The sequence below is a fragment of the Elephantulus edwardii genome, unplaced genomic scaffold (genome assembly GCF_000299155.1).
Source record: "Elephantulus edwardii isolate Elephantulus edwardi_28Jun2011 unplaced genomic scaffold, EleEdw1.0 scaffold00067, whole genome shotgun sequence".
Classification (NCBI taxonomy): Eukaryota; Metazoa; Chordata; class Mammalia; order Macroscelidea; family Macroscelididae; genus Elephantulus; species Elephantulus edwardii.
The window spans coordinates 675,312-681,749 of NW_006399817.1; positions in this window are offsets into that span (position 1 = coordinate 675,312).

Genomic DNA, 6,438 nt, shown 5'->3' on the forward strand with positions numbered 1-6,438 from the left:
GAAGGGGGGGAAAGCAAGGGACTAGGGGGGCAAAGGAGCACAGGGCTTGTACACTACCACGAAGAAGTAGGGGTCAGGGCTTGGGCGCTGCTGGGGGTTTATGCAGCAGCACCCTGTGTGGTGGGGCTCTGGGCGTCACCCAGGCGCGGGCTGCAGGGGGGGTCACACAGTGGAGGGTAGCCATCACTCCTCTGGGATCACACGGTGTTCCCTCCTTTGGAGTTTTGCGGTGGCTAGCTGACTGTTGCTCTTCCCAGGTCTCCTCGCAGGGTGCAGGCATCGCGGCTGGTGCAGGCTTCAAGGCTGTTTCTTTTACTTTTGAAAGAGAGGAGCAAACTGGAGGGGGTGCTGGGCGGAGAGAGAAGTGCAGCAATGAATGAATTAAAATCCAAAATCTCTGTAAATGTTCATTAAAATGATTTAAAAAAAATTCTTTTTCCTTTGAGTGAAAGCTTGCAAATCATACAGGCTTTTCACACATTTATAGACATTTTGTTTTATAACATTAGTTATCATTGCTTTATTATATGAATTAATTATAAGTCTATTAAAAAAACCCTAAAATTGGGCAAAATTGTAGAAGAAAATGCTTAGTTCTTTGATGTGCTACTTAAAGTTTGAGCAGTAGAATCTTTCATTTCTAATGCTTTAAAATAGATGTATCTCATTGCACACCTCCAGAAAATATATGCTGATCTCTTAACGAAATGAAATGAAAGAGTCTTAAAAATATTCCTGACACATTGATCTCAGAGTTCAAAGAATTTTGCAGGTAGAGAGTTTGTTCATCCATAGAATTAGCTGGTTTCCATTTCGTTTCTAACAATAAAAATTTGGGTAAAGTTAACATTTTTTAATACATTTAAATCTGACTTTCAGACTTAATCATAAAATAGTGGCATTTTTTCCTGCGTATTTTTTTTTCCCTTCAGGGGCACCTCAGAGTTTATACCTGGTCTTCTAAAATGTTGCAATCTTGAAAACATAGTTGCTTTTGAACTCATAGAAACTCCAAGTGACAAACTAGATTGTCTCAATAGATTTTGTAGGCTGTAATCTTTGTTAGAGTAGAAGGAAATTTGAGTCAATCATAAAAGGAGGAATTCTATAATTTTAAAAAATATTTTTCTAAGTTTTTCATAAAAAAGATGACATCATATGATGGTTATTTATGGGATGGTATTTTGTATTCAGAAGGCTTTAAAATTCTTTTCTATCATCCTGGCCTGAAAGGGGGAAAAATACAAATATCACGTAGTGATACACAGCTACCCTGAGAGTAGTCCTGATTTGATCATGTCCTGTCTTGTGCCATCTTTACCATTTCTGATATATTTGAGTCCATTTTTACATTCACTGTGTCCATTTATCTTAGTGAGCATCTCCCTTTCTTATGTTGAAACTCCAAAAATGATGTTAATTTCCAAGAACTGGTCCCACCTAACAGCATGCCTAAAGGATGTGAGACTAAGCTCCACCATATTTGCTTCCAGGTAGCCTACTGGTTTTATTTTATTCAAGAAAGACATTTTTTGTTCTTTTGATAGTCCATGGGACAGTCAATATTCTTTTCCAACATCACAATACAAAGGCATCAGCTCTTCTATCATCGTCAGTCATTGTCCAAATTTGAGATGTATAGAAATACTCTAAAAGATCATAGCTTGGATCTGGAGCACTTTATAAGTTGATATCATTGCTTGTAAGCATTTTGGAGAGGTTTCTGACAGTACATTTTCCTTATGCAATATATCTTTTGATTTAGAACTAAGGATATTGAATGTGAAATCAAGTAAGATTAAATCTATTTACAATTTCAATGTTTTCTCAATCTTTTTTCTTCAATTTGAATCTTACTATGGTGTTGCCTTCTTGCCTGTGTAAGGATTTTAGTTTTCTTAATGTTGAAATATAATTCATATTGAAGGCTGTAGTATTTGATCTTCTACAGCAGAAATTTAAGTCCTCTTCACTTTGATCAAACAAGGTTTGTCTTCTGCATTATACAGGTTGTTGATTAGTCATCCTCAGATTCTGATGCCACATTCTTTACAAAGTCCAGCTTCTAGAAAAATTTGCTCAGCATAGAGATTGAATAGGTATGGAAAAAAGATAAAGCTATGATGCATATCTTTCTTGAAAATAAATTCTGTTAGAACCTTCAAAAATATTACACATTTTTCTGAGTTTCTCTTTGTGAATATTTCTGTTTCAGTATTTCGTTAAAAATTTAGATTTGTATAATATATAGGATATTGGGATGCTAATCAAAAGGCCACACCTCTCTGAAGGTTCCAAACCAACAGTGGTTTCACAGGAGAAAGGTGAGCAATCAACCCTAGAGTGATTTGTTTTGTTGTTATTATATGCGCCACCAAATGTTCTATGACTCACAGCCATCCTATGAAAAACAGATCTTGAATTTTGCCTTATTCTTTGTCATCCTTATTGTTTCTGATATACATGAGTCTATTGTTAAAGTCACTGTGTTCATCAGTCTAATTGAGTACCTTTCTCTCTTTTGCTGACCTATCCAAGCATAGAGCATTTATCTCAATAACTAGCCCTTCCTAAAAACCTGTCCAAAATAGGAGATGAAGTTTCACCATCTTTGTCTCAGAAAATCTATGAAATTATCAGCTATTAATCAATTCTGGTGACAATAATGAGCTTCTTGTTTTGGAGGTTTGTTTTGTTTTTTAGTTTGGAATTTGGTGTGTCATGTAACACTATTTTTCTTATTAAAATTATTTCATAATTAATCATTCAATGAATAAATTTTTAAGAATATTTGAACCACCTAAAAGATCAATTTGACCATTTTTATAATGCTTAACATTGTCTTAAAATTTTATTTCTCATAAAGTGTGATAAGTGTCTCAACGCAAGTCATCAAGATGTAACAAACATACATATATGTATAGACAAACACATTTAGAATACACATTGAGAGTTAAAAACAACAAATATATAAATTTTGTTACTTTTTTAAAATTCAGGATAATATGTTCACTTTTAGTGCATCTTAGTGAAATATTCTTTATTTGTTATACTCTTAAAAATGGCAAACATGACACATAGCTCCAATCTCAAATTCCTTGCCATAGTCAGAACTTATTCATAGCTGACCCTTGTCAATGCAAAGGCATGTGATTTGAACTCACCAGCTGCTCTGCTAGAGAAAAATGAACAGTCTCATCCCATGTAATTAGTTGTCTATGAAAACCATTGGAGGGTTAGTTCCAACTCGATGGTAAAAACATAAACAAATAAATAATAAATACATTAATGTCAGGGAGAAAATTATCCATCTCTTCCCTGCCACTCTTCCCAGAGCCACTGGTGGAGATTTGAAACCACAGAGAGGTGCTCCTTCTAGGTTTGCAGTAAAACTCCCTACAGACTGTGTCAACAGAACTCTCTTCCAACACAAAGACATGCATTAGAGCTTTAGTCTCTAATATCATATAACATTAATTTCATACATTAAAAGAAATATGTCCATATGACTTTTCAAAAACTTACGAGAAAGAATAGTTATGACTGTCAAGGGTATTACACTGGCCACCAGCACAACACAGATGATTCCCAGGATCGCAGCCATCATCTTCCCTGGAAGGATTGGGTAATACACAAAGAGAGAAGTAGAAACATTCAGAAGGATGAATTAATACTTAGAATGTTACATGGAATCCAAATGAACAGGTTATCATGTTTTTAGGTACCAGAAATTGAATCCACAATCTCTGTTATAATTTTTTATTCGTGAATTAGCATTGCATTTTCAGTGCTTTAATAGTCCATAATTGTTCATCAAATACACTGATTTCAATAAAACCCGAATAAATTGAATTTTTAAATTTCATAATAGAATATACTATATATTATGTCAGACGCCAGCATCATAGAAGGGAAAAAAGTGAATGTATTTTCTTAATATAACTTCCTTCTTACATCAGTTATTTTATTTGATAAAATGTTCAGTTCTTGTTGTGGAGATATTTGTTATTGTTTTTAAGATCTTGAGAAGCATTATTAAATTTTAATGCCATAAAGAACTGTAAGACAAGAATATCTGGAATTCCAAAATCTCTGTAGATGTTCATTGAAATGAAAAATATATAAATTAATTAATAAAAAAGAATATCTAATTCAAGTTCCTGTTTTAATTTAATGCTTTTTTTATAATGGTGGCACTGGGGGATGAGGATAAGTGTCTTTCATGCAATTACAGTCTCAAACACCCGATAAAAGGTCAGGTGTGAGGCAGTTTCAACTGAACAGCAATGAGAATTTTGAGAGTAAGATCTTGGGAAAATCTAATGTTAAAAGAAGTCCTTTATAACAGTTAAGCAATCAACTACTTGCCAAAAGAATGGCAGTTTTCACCACAGCAAGATAAAAGTGAATAATCCAGTTGAAAAACGGGCACAGGATATGAAGAGACACTTCACCAAAGAAGACAATCAGATGGCTAACAAGCACATGAAGAAAAGTTCAAAATCCCTATCTCTAAGAGGTATGCAAATTAAATCGGCTATGAGATATTATCTCACCCCAGTCAGAATAGCAAAGTTTAACAGAACAGCAAGCAACAAATGCTGGCGAGGTTGTGGAGAAACTGGAACCCTTATTCACTGTTGGTGGGAGTGTAAAATGGTGCAACCCACTGTGGAAGGCTGCATATAGAGATACCATTTGATCCAACCATTCCACTACTGGGAATATACCCCAAAGAGACCATAACTGACATCCAAGCAGATATATGCACAACCATATCTATTCAATATGTATACTGAGGAAATAATTCAAGAAACTGGACTATACAAAAAAGAATGCAGTATCAGAACTGGAAGAGTCATCAGTCACCTTGTTAGAGTTCAAATCAATGAGATAAGTAAGTGAGCCCGAATTTACATGAGCCATCAGAAATGGGAAGTAGATACAGACAAGCATGGAATTAGCATTTTGGGTACCTGAGTGAACATGATTAAGAACTAGTCACTAAATTTTGAACTCTACATGATGAAGTCTCCTATACCCCTACTCCGGCCCCAAAGCAAGACTGGATAAGGAAGCCACAAATACAATGTTACCACAGGGACATGCTGTCTCCTCCATTACTTCCCTTCCAGGGAGTAAGTTACATTCCTTTAATGTTGTCATTTTTGTGTGCTGTCTAATTGTATCAACATATAGCTGACCCTCCATTGGGTTTTCTGAGGAAGTAAATCACACAGAAGGAGAATTCCCATCCTTCTCCCACAGAGCAACAACAGGTGGACTTGAGCCACATGCCTCTGGGACTTCAGTGCAGGTTCTTATCATAGGCTACTAGGGCTCCCTTTAGGGACACACCTATTCTAATAAGTCTACCTGTGTTTTTTACCTTCACTCCTGCCTTCTCCAAATACCACAACTTTGCTTGTAAGAAAATTTGATGGCACATATCTCTCAAAAAATACTAAAAACAAGAACATCAATTAAAAAATTAAGCTTTTCCTATTGTCAAGTACTTGTCAAGTATTGTCAAGTACTTCCTTTGCATCTGAAAATTGGACTATGAATAAAGATTACAGAAAAAGAATGTCTTTTAATTGTGGTTAGGAGAAGAGTGCTGAATATCTTATATTTTGTCAAAATAATAAACTAATTTGTTTTGAAGGACAATAACAACAACAACATAGAGAGAGCTATTTTGGCCTAGTGCACAGGAAGTTACACTCCCAGCCCAAGGTGGTGATTTTCATCTGAAGCCCTTAGGCCTGGTTTAAATGGTTTTTTGTAAAACATTCCTCTAAGTAGTATGGCATTGGTGTGTGCATTGTTGTAAAGAAGTAATTCATGGTTGCTGTGATGCTAAACACTGTGACACTGATGTGCCAAATGGAATAATGGTGACCCATGGTGAACAGTGTTTGGTGGAGCTTCCCAATTCCAAGCTTGGAAGCAGGAGTGGCATCCACTTCTGAAATGGCTTGCCTCTGGAATTTCTATGGACATGGAGAAATGACCAAAGTTATACAAGTGTTCAGGTCTTTTATTTATAGGGTCACTATGAGTTGCCTAGGGCACAGCGGAACTTAACAACAACAACAACAACAACTAAAGCATTTTAAAGGAAGAGTAATCAGGGTGCTCCTTAGAGATAAGGATGGTAAAACTTTGTCTTACATAGTTTGGGTATGTTAAGAGGAGGTGCCAATCCTTGGGAAAGATGTTATCCTAGGAATGATGTAGAGTCAGGGAAAGAGGAAGACTCTTAATAAGATGGACTGACTCACTGAGTGTAACAATGGATTGTAGCATATCAGAAATGGCAAGGAGGGCAGAGGATACGGCAAGATTCAGACATGTTATTCATAAGATTGTTATGAGTAATAGTCATTCACTAGCACCTAATACAAACAACATAGTGCAGAATGGAACAATAAAAAA